The sequence below is a fragment of the Triticum urartu genome, chromosome 5A (genome assembly GCF_056163025.1).
Source record: "Triticum urartu cultivar PI428250 chromosome 5A, HENAU_Tu73, whole genome shotgun sequence".
Taxonomy (NCBI): domain Eukaryota; kingdom Viridiplantae; phylum Streptophyta; class Magnoliopsida; order Poales; family Poaceae; genus Triticum; species Triticum urartu.
Window position 1 is genome coordinate 262,106,200 of NC_141877.1, and position 17,832 is coordinate 262,124,031.

A 17,832-nucleotide genomic window follows, 5' to 3' on the forward strand; every position below is an offset into this window, starting at 1 on the left:
ACACTTCATCGGAGAGGCTATGATGTTGATGTAGAAGCCCTCCGTGATAGATGCCCCTTCCGGCGGAGCTCCGGAACAGGCCCCAAGATGGGATCTCGTGGATACAGAAAGTTACGGCGGTGGAATTAGGGTTTTGGCTCCGTATTTGATCGTTTGGGAGTACGTAGGTATATATAGGAGGAAGGAGTACGTCGGTGGAGCAACAGGGGGCCCATGAGGGTGGAGGGCGTGCTTGGGGGGGAGGCGCGCCCCCTACCTCGTGGCTTCCTCCTTTATTTCTTGACGTAGGGTCCAAGTCTCCTGGATCATGTTCGGTGAGAAAATCACGTTCCCGAAGGTTTCATTCTGTTTGGACTCCGTTTGATATTCCTTTTCTGCGAAACTCTAAAATAGGCAAAAAAACAACAATTCTGGGCTGGGCCTCCGGTTAATAGGTTAGTCCCAAAAATAATATAAAAGTGGATAATAAAGCCCAATAATGTCCAAAACAGTAGATAATATAGCATGGAGCAATCAAAAATTATAGATACGTTGGAGACGTATCATGACACATTTCTCCGATTTGGCTTTGAGCTTATCAGGTTGAAGCTTTTTCACATAAGCATCGCAGCCCCAAACTTTAAGAAACGACAACTTGGGTTTCTTGCCAAACCATAGTTCATAAGGTGCCATCTCAATGGATTTCGATGGTGCCCTATTTAACGTGAATGCAGCCGTCTCTAAAGCATAACCCCAAAACGATAGCGGTAAATCAATAAGAGACATCATAGATCGCACCATATCTAATGAAGTGCGGTTACGACGTTCGGACACACCATTACGCTGTGGTGTTCCAGGTGGCGTGAGTTGCGAAACTATTCCGCATTGTTTCAAATGAAGACCAAACTCATAACTCAAATATTCACCTCCATGATCAGATCGTAGAAACTCAATTTTCTTGTTATGATGATTTTCCACTTCACTGTGAAATTCTTTGAACTTTTCAAATGTTTCAGACTTATGTTTCATCAAGTAGATATACCCATATCTGCTCAAATCATCTGCGAAGGTAAGAAAATAACGATACCCGCCACGAGCATTAACATTCATCGGACCGCATACATCAGTATGTATTATTTCTGATAAGTCTGTTGCTCGTTCCATTGTTCCGGAGAACGGAATCTGTCATCTTGCCCATGAGGCATAGTTCACAAGCATCAAGTGACTCATAATCAAGTGATTCCAAAAGCCCATCAGCATGGAGTTTCTGCATGCGCTTTACACCAATATGACCTAAACAGCAGTGCCACAAATAAGTTGCACTATCATTATTAAACTTATATCTTTTGGCTTCAATACTATGAACATGTGTATCACTACTATCAAGATTTAGTAATAATAGACCACTCATCAAGGTGCATGACCGTAAAAGATATTACTCATATAAATAGGACAACCATTATTCTTTGATTTAACTGAATAACTGTCTCACATCAAACAAGATCCAGATATAATGTTCATGCTCAACGCTGGCACCAAATAACAATTATTTAGGTCTAAAACTAATCCCGAAGGTATATGTAGAGGTAGCGTGCCGACGCCGATCACATCGACTTTGGAACCATTTCCCACGCGCATCGTCACCTCGTCCTTAGCCAATCTTCGCTTAATCCGTAGCCCCTGTTTCGAGTTGAAAATATTAGCAACAGAACCAGTATCAAATACCCAAGCACTACTGCGAGCATTAGAAGGTACACATCAATAACATGTATATCAAATATACCTTTCACTTTGCCATCCTTCTTATCCGCCAAATACTTGGGGCAGTTCCGCTTCCAATGACCAGTTCCTTTGCAGTAGAAGCACTCAGTCTCAGGCTTAGGTCTAGACTTGGGCTTCTTCACTTGAGCAGCAACTTGCTTGCCGTTCTTCTTGAAGTTCCCCTTCTTCCCTTTGCCCTTTTTCTTGAAACTGGTGGTCTTGCTGACCATCAACACTTGATGCTCCTTCTTGATTTCTACCTCCGCAGCCTTTAGCATTGCGAAGAGCTCGGGAATTGTCTTATCCATCCCTTGCATATTATAGTTCATCACGAAGCTCTTGTAGCTTGGTGGCAGTGATTGAAGAACTCTGTCAATGACACTATCATTAGGAAGATTAACTCCCAGCTGAGTCAAGTGGTTGTGGTACCCAGACACTCTGAGTATATGTTCACTGACAGAACTATTCTCCTCCATTTTGCGGCTGTAGAACTTATTGGAGACTTCATATCTCTCAATCCGGGCATTTGCTTGAAATATTAACTTCAACTCCTGGAACATCTCATATGCTCCATGACGTTCCAAACGTCGTTGAAGTCTCGGTTCTAAGCCGTAAAGCATGGCACACTGAACTATCGAGTAGTCATCAGCTTTGCTCTGCCAGGCATTCATAACATCTGGCGTTGCTCCTGCAGCGGGTTTGTCACCTAGCGGTGCTTCTAGGACGTAATTCTTCTGTGCAGTAATGAGGATAATCCTCAAGTTATGGACCCAGTCCGTGTAATTGCTACCATCATCTTTCAACTTAGCTTTCTCTAGGAACACATTAAAATTCAATGGAACAACAGCACGGGCCATCTATCTACAACAACATAGACATGCAAAGTACTATTAGGTACTAAGTTCATGATAAATTAAAGTTCAATTAATCATATTAACTAAGAACTACCACTTAGATAGACATCCCTATAATCATCTAAGTGATCACGTGATCCATATCAACTAAACCATGTCCGATCATCACGTGAGATGGAGTAGTTTTCAATGGTGAACATCACTATGTTGATCATATCTACTATATGATTCACGCTCGACCTTTCGGCCTTAGTGTTCCCAGGCCATATCTGCATATGCTAGGCTCGTCAAGTTTAACCCGAGTATTCCGCGTGTGCAAAACTGGCTTGCACCCGTTGTATGTGAACGTAGAGCTTATCACACCCGATCATCACATGGTGTCTCAGCACGACGAACTGTAGCAATGGTGCATACTCAGGGAGAACACTTGTAGCTTGAAATTTAGTAAGAGATCATCTTATAATGCTACCGTCGAACTAAGCAAAATAAGATGCATAAAGGATAAACATCATATGCAATCAATATAAGTGATATGATATGGCCATCATCATCTTGTGCCTTTGATCTCCATCTCCAAAGCACCGTCATGATCACCATCGTCACCGGCTTGACACCTTGATCTCCATCGAAGCATCATTGTCGTCTCACCAACTATTGCTTCTACGACTATCGCTACCGCTTAGTGATAAAGTAAAGCAAATACATGGCGATTGCATTTCCTACAATAAAGCGACAACCATATGGCTCCTGCCAGTTGCCGATAACTCTGTTACAAAAATGATCATCTCATACAATAAAATTTAGCATCATGTCTTGACCATATCACATCACAACATGCCCTACAAAAACAGGTTAGACGTCCTCTACTTTGTTGTTGCAAGTTTTACGTGGCTGCTATGGGCTGAGCAAGAACCGTTCGTACCTACGCATGAAAAACCACAACGTGGTATAGTGATTGCTTTTTGATCTTCCGAAAGAACCCTACTCATTGAATCCGATTCAACTAAAGTTGGAAAAACTGATACCCACTAGCCACCCGTGTGTGAAGCACGTCGGTAGAACTAGTCTCGCGTAAGCGTACGCGTAATGTCAGCCTGAGCCGCTTCATCCAACAATACCGCTGAATCAAGAATCAACTAGTCACGGCAAGCAATATGTATATACCCACGCCCACAACTCCTTTGTGTTCTACTCATGCATATAACATCTACGCATAGACCTAGCTCTGATGCCACTGTTGGGGAACGCAGTAATTTCCAAAAAAATCCTACACACACGCACGATCCATCTAGGTGATGCATAGTAGCGAGAGGGGATAGAGTTGTCCACGTACCCTCGTAGATCGTAAGCGGAAGCGTTATGACAACACGGATAGTCATACGTCTTCACGATCTGACCGATCCTAGTACCGAAGGTACGACGCCTCCGCGATCTGCACACGTTCAGCTCGGTGACATCCCATGAACTCTAGATCCAGCTGAGTGTCGAGGGAGAGCTTCGTCAATACGACGGCGTGATGACAGTGATGATGAAGTTACCGACGTAGGGCTTCGCCTAAGCTCTACAACGATATGGCCGGGGTGGAAATCTGTGGAGGGGGGCACCGCACACGGCTAAGCAATCAACTTGTGTGTCTATGGGGTGCCCCCTCCCCCGTATATAAAGGAGGGGAGGAGGAGGCCGGCCGGCCCTAGAGGGCGTGCCAAGGGGGGAGGCATCCTCCTCCTAGTAGGAGTAGGATTCCTCCTTTCCTAGTCCTACTAGGAGGGGGAAGGAAGGAGAGGGAGAGGGGGAGGGAAAGAGGGGTCGCGCCCCCTCCCTTAGTCCAATTCGGACTCCCATGGGGGGGCACCTCCTAGCTGCTCCCTCTCTCCCCCCTAAAGCCCACTAAGGGCCCAATAACTTCCCGGGGGGGGGGGTCCGGTAACCCTCTAGCACTCTGGTTTTTATCCGGAACCTCCCAGAACACTTACGGTGTCCGAACATAGCTGCCCAATATATCAATCTTTTTGTCTCGACCATTTCGAGACTCCTCGTCATGTTCGTGATCATATCCGGGACTCCGAACTACCTTCGATACATCAAAACTCATAAACTCATAATACCGATCGTCACCGAACGTTAAGCGTGTGGACCCTACGGGTTTGAGAACTATGTAGACATGACCGAGACTCATCTCTGGTCAATAACCAATAGCACAACCTGGATGCTCATATTGGTTCCTACATATTCTACGAAGATCTTTGTCGGTCAAACCGCATAACAACATACATTGTTCCCTTTGTCATTGGTATGTTACTTGCCCGAGATTCGATCGTCGGTATCTCATTACCTAGTTGAATCTTGTTACCGGCAAGTCTCTTTACTCGTTTCGTAATGCAAAATCCCATAACTAACTCATTAGTCACATTGCTTGCAATGCTTATAGTGATGTGCATTACCGAGAGGGCCCAGAGATGCCTCTCCAATACACGGAGTGACAAATCCTAATCTCGATCTATGCCAACTCAACAAACACCATCGGAGACACCTGTAGAGCATCTTTATAGTCACCTAGTTACGTTGTGATGTTTGATAGCACACTAAGTGTTCCTCTGGTATTATGGAGTTGCATAATCTCATAGTTATAGGAACATGTATAAGTTATGGAGAAAGTAACAGCAATAAACTAAATGATCATAGTGCTAAGCTAACGGATGGGTCAAGTCAATCACATCATTCTCTAATGATGTGATCCCGTTCATCAAATGACAACTCATGTCTATGGTTAGGAAACTTAACCATCTTTGATTAACGAGCTAGTCAAGTAGAGGCATACTAGTGACACTCTGTTTGTCTATGTATTCACACATGTACTAAGTTTCTGGTTAATACAATTCTAGCATGAATAATAAACATTTATCATGATATAAGGAAATATAAATAACAACTTTATTATTGCCTCTAGGGCATATTTCCTTCACCCTCCACCCTTGACGGCGCCACGTGGCTCTTCTAACTTAGACTCCAAGTCCCATGGGTGTCTTCTGGTCCAAGAATAATCATTGCGAAAGTTTTATTCCGTTTGGACTCCATTTGTTATTCCTTTTCTGCGAAGCTAAAAACAAGGAAAAAACAGGAACTGGCACTGGGTTCTAGGTTAATAGGTTAGTCCCAAAAATAATATAAAATAGCATATTAATGCATATAAAACAACCAAAACAGATAATATAATAGCATGGAACAATAAAAAATTATAGATACGTTGGATACGTATCAAACTCCTTCTCGAGAAAGTGTCCATTCTTAGTGACAAACACTTTGTCTTCGGACTTTTGGTAGAAGGAATACCAAATTGTTTCTTTGGGATAACCTACAAAGTAACATTTGTCTGCTTTGGGATCAAGCTTATTTGGCTGTAAACATTTTACATAAGTCTCGCAAACCCAAATCTTGAGATGCGCCAAATTTGGTTTCTTCCCATTCCATAACTCATATGGTGCCATCTCTATAGACTTAGATGGTGCTCTTTTCAATGTATATGTTGTTGTTTCAAGTGCATGCCCCCAAAATGATAAAGGCGGGTTAGTAAATGACATCATTGACCTAACCATGTCCAACAAAGTTTAGTTACGCCTTTCAGATACTCTGTTTCTTTGTGGAATTCCCGGAGAATAAGTTGTGAGACAATTCCACAATCACTTAGATGTTGGATAAACTCATGACTAAGATATTCTCCTCCACGATCAGATCGTAGATATGTAATATTCTTGCCACGATTATTCTCAACTTCATTCTGAAATTATTTGAACTTTTCAAATGTTTCATACTTATGTTTCATCAAGTAAATATATCCATATCTACTTAAGTCATCAGTGAAGGTTACGAAGTATAAGTATCCACCGCGTGTTGGAATACTCATTGGACCACACAAATCACTATGCATTATATCCAATAATTCCAGTGCCCGTTCTTGTCGGATTTTTGGTTCCGGTAAAACCCTTGAGGTTCGAACACTGGGGTGCACATGAAGATCTCTCCTCCCCCCAAGCTCTCACCTTTGCCACAATCTCAAGGCTTAGCGCGTCGAACTCGCAGAACAAAGGGACACAAGATTTATACTTGTTCGGGCCACCGATGTGGTGTAATACCCTACTCCAGTGTGGTGTGGTGGATTTCCTCTTGGGCTAAGGATGAACAGTTATAAGGGAAGAACAACCTCCTAAGGAGAGGTGCTCTTGTGCTTGGTGAGTTTGTGTGGTTGCCTCGGTGAAGTGGATCCGGTCCAAGATGAGATCTGCTTTCTCTATGGTGGTGGCTAGTCCTATATATAGAGGCCAGGGTCCTCTTCCAAAATATTAGGCGGGAAGGGATCCCACAACGACCAATTTGAAGGGGGACAGGTAGTACAAGCTATCCTGACAAAAGATGGTCTTCGCCTGCCAAAGGCTCTGGTGATGACACCGTCCTGGGCTCCACGATGGCCTCCGTCATGTCGTCCTGCTGGTCTTGGTCTCGTTGCACCGATATGGAAACCTTTGCATGCTGCCTCGGGACTCCTCGCCCGTGCTTGCCTCCTTAACACCAAAGAGGAAACGAGGACACTGCGCACGCTAGCGCCAGCCTGGTCCCGGCCTGGCCTTGGTCATCATGGCTTGCGTCACAGGAACCTCGTGAGGCGCCCTTTGCCTTGATCTCTCCGTCCCTCATGAGCCATCCTGGTGAGCCTGTCCCCGAGGAGGTCTTGCATCGTCCGCCTCGCGAGGCTTGGCCCCTCGCGAGGGTCTTGAGTGTTTCGCCGGTGAAGATGGGCCGTAAAGTGCCGCTGGTGGAACCATGCTGTGGGCCGCTGGCAGGCAAGTCTGGGGACCCCAGTTCCCAGGACATCGACAGTAGCCCCCAAGCCCAAGGTGCACTCGAACTTGGTTCGAGGCGAAGCCAAGGGGTTAGTGTGGAGCATCGTGGGCCCCAACTACCTGCGGCCTTGTTTGACGCGTGGCGGTCGATTGGACGTGGGCGTCTCTGCTTCCCCATGCAGCCTTGATATCCGCCTGGCTAGGCGGCCATCGTGACTTACAAAATTATCCCCCATTGCCGGTGACGCGCCCCTCCAACTCTCCTGCCTTTTCGAAACAATAACCTCCTCCTCTAATCTATCCCGAGCTCAGCCCTCCTCGTTGCCATGGCGCCCCAGCGAACGGAGAAGGAAAAGAAGAAGTCTCAGTCTTCAGCCGGGCCACCCTCGGCCATTGAACCCGCCGTTGGCCGATCACTGGTGCTCAACCAGGAAGCCATGCACAAGGTTCGCCCTACGCTCACCACTGACTCCAACGAATGGGGGAGGACGGCGGCCTGGCCCGCGTCTCGCGCCTCCATCGACAGGACAACCATCGAGGTTCCATTCTTCATCGACGCCTTGTGGGTTGGCCTGGTTCCTCCTTTCTCTACCTTCTTCAATGCCGTGCTCTCCCACTATCGGATCCTTATGTTGCACCTGGATCCCTATGATGCCCCCGATTTGACCGTACACTAATCATACACGCAAACGTGTACGATCAAGATCAAGGATTCATGGGAAGATATCACAACACAACTCTACAAATAAAAATAAGTCATACAAGCATCATATTACAAGCCAGGGGCCTCGAGGGCTCGAATACAAGAGCTCGATCATAGACGAGTTAGCGAAGCAACAATATCTGAGTATAGACATAAGTTAAACAAGTTTTCCTTAAGAAGGCTAGCACAAACTAGGATACATATCGAAAGAGGCGCTGGCCACCTGCCTCGGATCCTCCTAAACTACCCCTGGCCATCGTCAGCGGTCTGCACGTAGTAGTAGGCACCTCCAGTGTAGTAGGAGTCGTCATCGACGGTGGCGTCTGGCTCCTGGGCTCCATCGTATGGTCGCAACAATCGGGTATAGAAAGGGGGGAAAGGGGGAGCAAAGCAACCGTGAGTACTCATCCAAAGTACTCGCAAGCAAGGAGCTACGCTACATATGTATGCATTGGTATCAAATGGAAAAGGGGTAGCATATGTAGACTGAACTGCAGAATGCCGGAGTAAGAGGGGGATAGCTAGTCCTGTCGAAGACTACGCTTCTGGCCGCCTCCATCTTGCAGCATGTAGAAGAGAGTAGATGGTAAGTTCACCAAGTAACATCGCATAACATAAACCTACCCGGCGATCCTCCCCTCGTCGCCCTGTGATAGAGCGATCACCGGGTTGTATCTGGCACTTGAAAGGGTGTGTTTTATTAAGTATCCGGTTCTAGTTGTCATAAGGTCAAGGTACAACTCCAAGTCGTCCTGTTACCGAAGATCATGGCTATTCGAATAGATTAACTTCCCTGCAGGGGTGCACCACATTTCCCAACACGCTCGATCCCCTTTGTCCGGACACACTTGTCGGGGTCATGCCCGGCCTCGGAAGATCAACACGTCGCAGCCCTACCTAGGCACAACAGAGAAGTCAGCACGCCGGTCTAAATCCTATGGCGCAGGGGTCTAGGCCCATCGCCCATTGCACACCTGCATGTTACGTACGCGGCCGGCGTGCAGACCTAGCCTCCCTTATACAAGAGCAGGCGTTCCAGTCCAACCCGGCACGCGCCGCTCAGTCGCTGATGTCACGAAGGCTTCTGCTGATACCACGACGTCGAGTGCCCATAACTGTTCCCGCGTAGTTGTTTAGTGCGTATAGGCCAGTAGCCAGACTCAGATCAAATACCTAGATCTCGTTAAGCGTGTTATTTTGAAGTAACCGCGAACGCCGACCAGGGCAAGCCCACCTCTCTCCTAGGTGGTCTCCGCCTGCCCTGTCGCTCCGCCTCAAAGAAACAGTCGGGGGCCGTCGGGAACTCAAGCCCACCACTACCTGGATGGAGCCACCTGTCCTTTCAGCCCCCTCATCCGAATCACATGCGGGTACTCTACGAGCCGACCCGACTTTTGGTCACCACCTGTATAGTATGTATGTATGTACCCGTGATCACCTCCCGAGTGATCACGACCCGATAGTATAGCATGGCAGATGGACAAGAATGTAGGGCCACTGATGATAAACTAGCATCCTATACTAAGCATTTAGGATTGCAGGTAAGGTATCAACAATAGTAGGAAGGACATGCTATGCATCAGAATAGGATTAACGGAAAGTAGTAACATGCTACACTACTCTAATGCAAGCAGTAGAGAGAAGAATAGGCGATATCTCGTGATCAAGGTGGGGCTTGCCTGGTTGCTCTGGCAAGAAGGGTTCGTCGTTGATGTAGTCGATCACAGGGGTACCGACAATGGTCTCAGGGTTTACCGAAAAGAAGTAACGGAGGGGAACACAATAAATAATAGAGCAATCAAAGCATCACAAAGTATAACATGGCAATACGTGTTTTCGGATTTAATTTAATTCGAAAATAAATTAATATTCAATTACTATGGGTACACAGAAGTGTACCCAGCAAATGCAACAGAGAGGCTGACTGGTGGGTCCAGTCAGCTGAGTCAGCCGCTGACAAGTCAGCCTTATCCACTAGAATAGTGGAGTGGTCCCACCTGTCATTGTCTCAACCATTTTAATCAGTGGTTAAATTTAACCCAAGGCTAAATACAGGGGAGGCCCCACATGTCAGGGAGTAATTAGGTTAGTTAATTAGCTAGTTTAATTAAGTTGTGGTTAATTAGGAGGCGGGTCCCAGCAGTTAGTGGCACTGGACGTCATTAGCGGCTGGGTTAAGCGGACATGTCAGCGGCACCGACGTTTAGCCGCCGGCAACGAAAACACGGTGGCGACGCACGTGATGTCGTCGGAAATCGGCTACAAGCCACCAAAACGGGCGCCGCTGGTCGCGTTCGAACGCGCTTGAAGTCCCGCGTCCAACGGTGCTAGGGGTGGGAGCGAGGGAGGTCCCAAGCGACGCCGATGATGGGCGAAGGCGATGGCCGGAGCTCGGTGAGCTCGGTTTCAGGGTCGCAGCGTATGGCGAGGTGACCCAAGGGCATCAGATGGTTCTTAGGGGGCTCAGGAACACGAGGCAAAGCTCGGTTGCGAGTCCTGCGAGCTGTGGCCACGGCGAAGAGTCAAACGGCGGCGACGAGTTGTCAGACGTGGTAGCGGTGGTAGCTAGTGGGGGAGCCAGAGCTCAAGGGAAGAGGGGAGGATGTGGGGGCTCACAGAGGGCCGACAGGGGGCTCAGGCGAGCCAGGGGGTGCCGGAGTCGAGGGGATCGACGGCGAGGTAGCAGCGGCGTCCGACGAAGGGGATCGAGGCAGATGGCATCGAGGCGGCTCGCCGGCTCCAACCAGTGGCTCAGGCGATGGAGGAGATGACGACGGTCCTCCTGGACAGCAGCTCGGGCGCCGAGGAGCTTGGTGGCCACGAGGGCGCGAGTGGACGCCGGCGATGGCACTCGGGTGAGAGGGGAGAAGCGGAACTGGGGTGACAGAGGGAGAGCGGTGGGGGAGGGGGAAGTGGATCTGGGGCTAGGGTTAGCCAGGGGCGGACGGCGCCCTTATCCGCCCACGCAGCTGCAGCGGCATGGACGGCGAGCCGGTCGGGCGACGATCGCGGGCGCGGACGCTCGGTCGCACGCACAGTGGATGAAGATGACTCGGGAGGGGGAGCTGGGCCGCTGGGCCGGCTGGGTGTGCGGCCAGCTGGGCCGTGGCCCAGTTGGGTTGTGAGTTATTTTTTTGTCTTTTCTTTTTCTTTTTCAATTTCTTTTCTGTTTATTTAATCTTTCAAATTGTTTTAGTTTTTTTAAAATCATATAGTTAGCACCTAAATTAGTAATAGTGGTTATACCACTGCCTCAATTATTTTTGTAGTTATAAAAAAGTGGTTTTCAATAATTTTATCATTTAAGAGATGTTTAAATAATTGTTTTAGCTATTGTTTTACTTATCTTAGAGCATTTAATTATTTTATAAAATGTGGTTTCTTCACCAAATTAATGTATGGATTATTTGCCGCAAACCGAACATTTTAGTTTTAATGTTTGAAAACTTTTGATGTTTGCCATTAACTCAAATTTGAATTTGAATCGCTTTGAACTAACGCGGGATTAACAACAGTAATTGTGGTAATGTGGCATCATTAATAGGGTATTACTGTAGCTTAAATATTCGGGCGTCACAATTCTCCTCCACTACAAGAAATCTCGTCCCGAGATTTAAGAGGGGAAGGGAGGTGCAAGGGGTTTGGTTACGAAATTCTAATGAACGTCCTCAATCTTGGTTGCTCTTCTTGAAGCGCTCGATCCATTATGTTGATGTATTCATTTCTCTGCTTCAGGTCATGATGATTTAGTACGCATCCTTTCTTCAGGATCTTCATCGTACTTACGAAAGAATAAAGGGTGGTTATTCCGAAAGAACGGACCTCTGCAAGGTTGACTACCTGGTCGATAACATTGGGGAAGGTGGCAGAGAGTCACTCTCGAATTGAAACTTGAGAAAATACCGAGAGCTAAATAAGAAGGTATCATGGGAAGTTTCGAGTGGGCAGGCAAACGTTCGATGCCTGAAATGGGGCGTGAAAGGGGTTCAAATCACGGGAATAAGTATTGTGTCTGATTCAAAAGTAGCTTACTAGGAAGATGACCCATGAATTACATACGAGATCAAGCACGAGGAATAACTTGGCAACATGGGTGTACAGGAGAGTCAGGTTTCGATCCTGTGGAACTATGGGTTATGGGCCCACCATGTGGGTTAAAAGTAGGAGGAGCGGTGACATCTTGCATGGTCATGATAGCAATGCATGTCAGAGGGTATCCTGTCGATTATGTCGGTAACAACGTCGGTACCTAGGGCGAGGGACGAAGAGAACCATTTTCCTGCTCGTTGAACGAGGCAGACCAATAGGCAAAGTTCTCGTCCATCGGTGGCTACCGGAATGTCATCAACAATAGTAACAGGGTCTTGCTGACAGAATTGTACACCGAGGTGTCTACATAAGCAGGAGAATATTACTGCTTAGATCATATAGATCACTACAAAGGTTAAACCAAACAATGGCAAGGAAAATATGATTATTAGTTTAAACAAAACAATGGAAAGGAAAATGTGTTTAAACACATATTTCAGGGGTATATCCTTCCCAAGGAAAAGTAGAGCATGATATCCATGACAAGATAGAAAGTAGAAACCATTTAGGTAAGGGGAGAGTAATTTGATGACAATACCCATACAACAGTGTTTTCAATAATTGATAAAGAAAAAATAGCATTGCGCTTTCAATGCTCTTGTTGATGTTTGAGTACCACAGTCATGCTTCGGGATAATATTGACCTGGTTTTCAAGTAAAGGTCAAACCTTGGATACTCAAAGGATTCATCAGGAACAACTTATATAATAAGTCAATTTTCTCATGGAAGAATGGTTGCTAAAAAGGAAACGGTAACAATAGGTCCTCCGACCAGGTGTGCTAGGCATGACGTCACCTTACCGGGTGTTATAAAGACCAATGTTATGACTCTTGAAAAACGTTCCAACCATCATATCTGACCGAGATTCAAATCTGATTGGTGTCAGGATACCTCAGACTCAGGATGCCTGAGAAATAAAAGGTGCAACGCAATTGACAAGATGACATTATAAGATTCTCGGGCAATGAACTATGGAAGCAAGTTCTGAAACAAGAGTTCATCATTAAACCAAGGAGAGGATGAAGAGGTGGATGATGGAGTTGGCGACAACTCATCGAGATTACTAAAAAGATGGATTCCGACAATTATGTGAACAAGGGGATAACATTTGTCAGATCAAGTGATATAGTGATGTATGCTCGAGGAAAGCATACACAACCGATCATTGGTTGAAAAGTGCACCCGAAATATGGGCTTAGGTAGTACGATCAATGTTAGAATGGTGATTTGATATCCAATACAGAAAGAATGTAACTATCATTCATTAACTTACAAGCAATAGAGTTGCTAGAAGTTTTGACTTCACACATCATAGTTAAATGGCTGGTATCCCGGTTAGAAACAACACGGGGACTAAGATAAGAACGGAGATGGAGAGAAGTATTACTATATCAAGAATTCTTAAGAGGTGGTGAAATTCTGACGGCATTCTTGACATAAAAGATGGTAATACTCCAAGGTAAGAAGAACAATTGCTGGATAGGAAGGAACTTAAGGCATAACACAAAACAAGAACAAGTTTGTGTTGGTGGGAAGGCAATAAAGTGGTTGATGAGAATACAAATCATCGAGGGCAAGGATGGTATTTCTCATCACGAATTCAATTGATATCCTAGAAGACCTCAGAATATTGATGATGATCACGACACATTTGTCGAGAGGTTTCAAGAAGATGTAACCGATCGGCGATGACATCAAGTCAATGGAATGATGAAGCGAAAAGTTCTTGAAACCATGGGTACGACACAAACTCGAAATCAAGCTTGTTGTTCAAGGATAGTTGGTATGACGAGGAAGATCGACGTAAGATTAGCTCACCGTCGAAATTTTTGCTCCGGGAAGAAGGTCCAGGTAGCATAGTTAAATTCGGCACGACAAGGATATAGCCAAGCACGCTAGGAATGACGTGATCGAGTTCAAACTCGTAAGTCATGAAGGTTACCAAGATTTGTTTAATCGCGGTGTGGACTTCAGTCAGTTATCGGTGTCTTTGAGTGTTTAATAACTCAGAGCCCGTGAAAAATTGGAATCAGTGACAATGTAGCACTTGATGAAGAACTCATAAGAAGTATGCAGTTCCATGATAATCTCGAGATACCAGGGGGTAATACTCGACGACAGATCATAGTAGAAGTTGGACCAGGGTAATGCTCTGCAGAAGACAAGTGCTCAAACTTGCACGAGAAATGGAATCAAGGAGAAATATGGTCGGAACCATGTCCACAGATACAAGATGAACTTATAACAAGGGGATAATTATTTTAAGAGAAGCTTCCATGATAAGGTATACATCATTTCCATGGGCATGAACACAGGGTTCAAGGTCGACTCCCACTTGTTCAACGCATAACCTTTCATTCACCTGTCGTATTTTGAAAATGACATTAGTTGTTGAAAGTTTTACCTGGTACAATACCATATAAGTATGACCCATGAAATCTTCTGGGTTTGCATAGATTAGGGAAGGCATTAGTTCAAACCATCGGGTATCTTAGGAACATATATCACAAACTTCAGGAGTAAATAACGCAAGCTCGAAAGTAGAGCATGGTTGAGAAGGCAGAGGATAGAATTTACCAAAGGCATTGTATACCTGTGGAAAGGCTCACAAGGTTATTGAATAGTAAGGACGATGTCGGATGAAATCCAACAATGGATCTGATGATCCACAACGGAGCTGATGTGAGTACCGGTACTCTACCAGAAGAAGAAAGAATGCAAGGGGATCAGATGATAGAAAAAACTGACTAACTCAAAGCTCAATTGCACAGGAATTATGATTCCAAGTCAAGGGATCAGAAGCAATGCTCCGAATAGGGATGAATAAGTTGAATAGTCTTAGAGGTACAATAGTCGGCAACTTGATTGGTCGAGAACCAACTCATGTTTAAAGTGGCGTCTGGGCCGGAAGGATGAATTCTAGGATCTGGTTGAGGATTGCGAGCATTCGCACTCATTTAATCAATGGGCTCAAAATGATAGTGGCAAGGGATGCCAATAAGATTACGAGACTTATGGGATTAACCTTAATGCAAGCAAACCAGAATTTCAAGATCAATAGGCTGCTTAGGATTTCCAGAAGATCGAATGGTATTTTCGAAGACTTTTGTGAAACATATGAACAACTGGGAATGAGCGGATACTCGATAAGTGCGAGGAATTATCCGTAGGGGTATCATGTGGCAAAGAACTGTAAGGTAGTAGCCACATAGTATTCTCGGTACAATAGAGAGAATTTTGGGGTATTGGGTAATAACAAGATCACTGGGAATGATTGTATGAATGGCACGTGTACATGGTTATCCATATAGGTTAATCGATGGAAGTGAATTGCAAAAGTGATGGGCACAAGGCCTCGAGAGAACATCGAAGAGTATCTTCGGAATCTTCTGGGGGCACTAAGCAATCATCTGGAGTGAGGGGCTCTCCGGGAGGAAGTAGTTACGAGAACCTAGAGTCAGAGTTAGTAAAAATCATTTAACCCAAATAGATGAGAGATCAGAGTCCTAGAGTATAGACGAGGAGTAAAAGATCCTAGTACCACCCAATGGCGACGTGGGACCGCAAGCCACACAGCCATGTTAGTAAAAGTTTTTTGGTGACTAGACTCAACTTCGGCCAAGGAGTTTGGAAGGGGGATTCGTACAGGCAGTCAGCTCTGATACCAACTTGTGACGCCCCCGATTTGACCGTACACTAATCATACACGCAAACGTGTACGATCAAGATCAGGGACTCACGGGAAGATATCACAACACAACTCTACAAATAAAAATAAGTCATACAAGCATCATATTACAAGCCAGGGGCCTCGAGGGCTCGAATACAGGAGCTCGATCATAGACGAGTCAGCGGAAGCAACAATATTTGAGTACAGACATAAGTTAAACAAGTCTGCCTTAAGAAGGCTAGCACAAACTGGGATACATATCGAAAGAGGCGCAGGCCTCTTGCCTGGGATCCTCCTAAAATACTCCTGGCCATCGTCAGCGGCCTGCACGTAGTAGTAGGCACCTCCAGTGTAGTAGGAGTCGTTGTCGACGGTGGCGTTTGGCTCCTGGGCTCCATCGTCTGGTTGCAGCAATCGGGTATAGAAAGGGGAAAAAAGGGGGAGCAAAGCAACCGTGACTACTCATCCAAAGTACTCGCAAGCAAGGAGCTACACTACATATGTATGCATTGGTATCAAATGGAAAAGGGGTAGCATATGTGGACTGAACTGCAGAATGCCGAGTAAGAGGGGGATAGCTAGTCCTGTCGAAGACTACGCTTCTGGCCGCCTCCATCTTGCAGCATGTAGAAGAGAGTAGATGGTAAGTTCACCGAGTAACATCGCATAGCATAAACCTACCCGGCGATCCTCCCCTCGTCGCCCTGTGAGAGAGCGATCACCGGGTTGTGTCTGGCACTTGAAAGGGTGTGTTTTATTAAGTATCAAGTTCTAGTTGTCATAAGGTCAAGGTACAACTCCAAGTCGTCCTGTTACCGAAGATCACGGCTATTCGAATAGATTAACTTCCCTACAGGGGTGCACCACATTTCCCAACACGCTCGATCCCCTTTGTTCGGACACAGTTGTCGGGGTCATGCTCGACCTTGGAAGATCAACACATCGCAGCCCTACCTAGGCACAACAGAGAAGTCAGCACGCCGGTCTAAATCCTATGGCGCAGGGGTCTGGGCCCATCGCCCGTTGCACACCTGCATGTTGCGTACGCGGCCGGCGAGCAGACCTAGCCTCCCTTATACAAAGTAGGCGTTCCAGTCCAGCCCGGCGTGCGCCGCTCAGTCGCTGACGTCACGAAGGCTTCGGCTAATACCACGACGTCGAGTGCCCATAACTGTTCCCGCGTAGTTGATTAGTGCGTATAGGCCAGTAGCCAGATTCAGATCAAATACCCAGATCTCATTAAGCGTGTTATTTTGAAGTAACCGCGAATGCCGACCAGGGCCAAGCCCACCTCTCTCCTAGGTGGTCTCCGCCTGCCCTGTCGCTCCGCCTCAAAGTAACAGTCGAGGGCCGTCGGGAACTCAGGCCCACCACTACCTGGATGGAGCCACCTGTCCTTTCAGCCCCCTCATCAAAATCACATGCGGGTACTCTATGAGCCGACCCGACTTTGGTCACCACCTGTATAGTATGTATGTATGTACCCGTGATCACCTCCCGAGTGATCACGGCCCGATAGTATAGCATGGCAGACGAACAAGAATGTAGGGCCACTGATGATAAACTAGTATCCTATACTAAGCATTTAGGATTGCAGGTAAGGTATCAACAATAGTATCAAGGATAGGCTATGCATCAGAATAGGATTAACGGAAAGCAGTAACATGCTACACTACTCCAATGCAAGCAGTAGAGAGAAGAATAGGCGATATCTGGTGATCAAGGTGGGGCTTGCCTGGTTGCTCTGGCAAGAAGGGTTCGTCGTCGATGTAGTCGATCATAGGGGTACCAACAGCGGTATCGGGGTTTACTGGAAAGAACTAACGGAGGGGAACACAATAAATAATAGAGCAATCAAAGCATCACATGGCAATATGTGGTGCTAGAGGTGACCTAATGCAGTACTAGGTGCTACCGGCGAAGGGGGGCATATCCGAGAA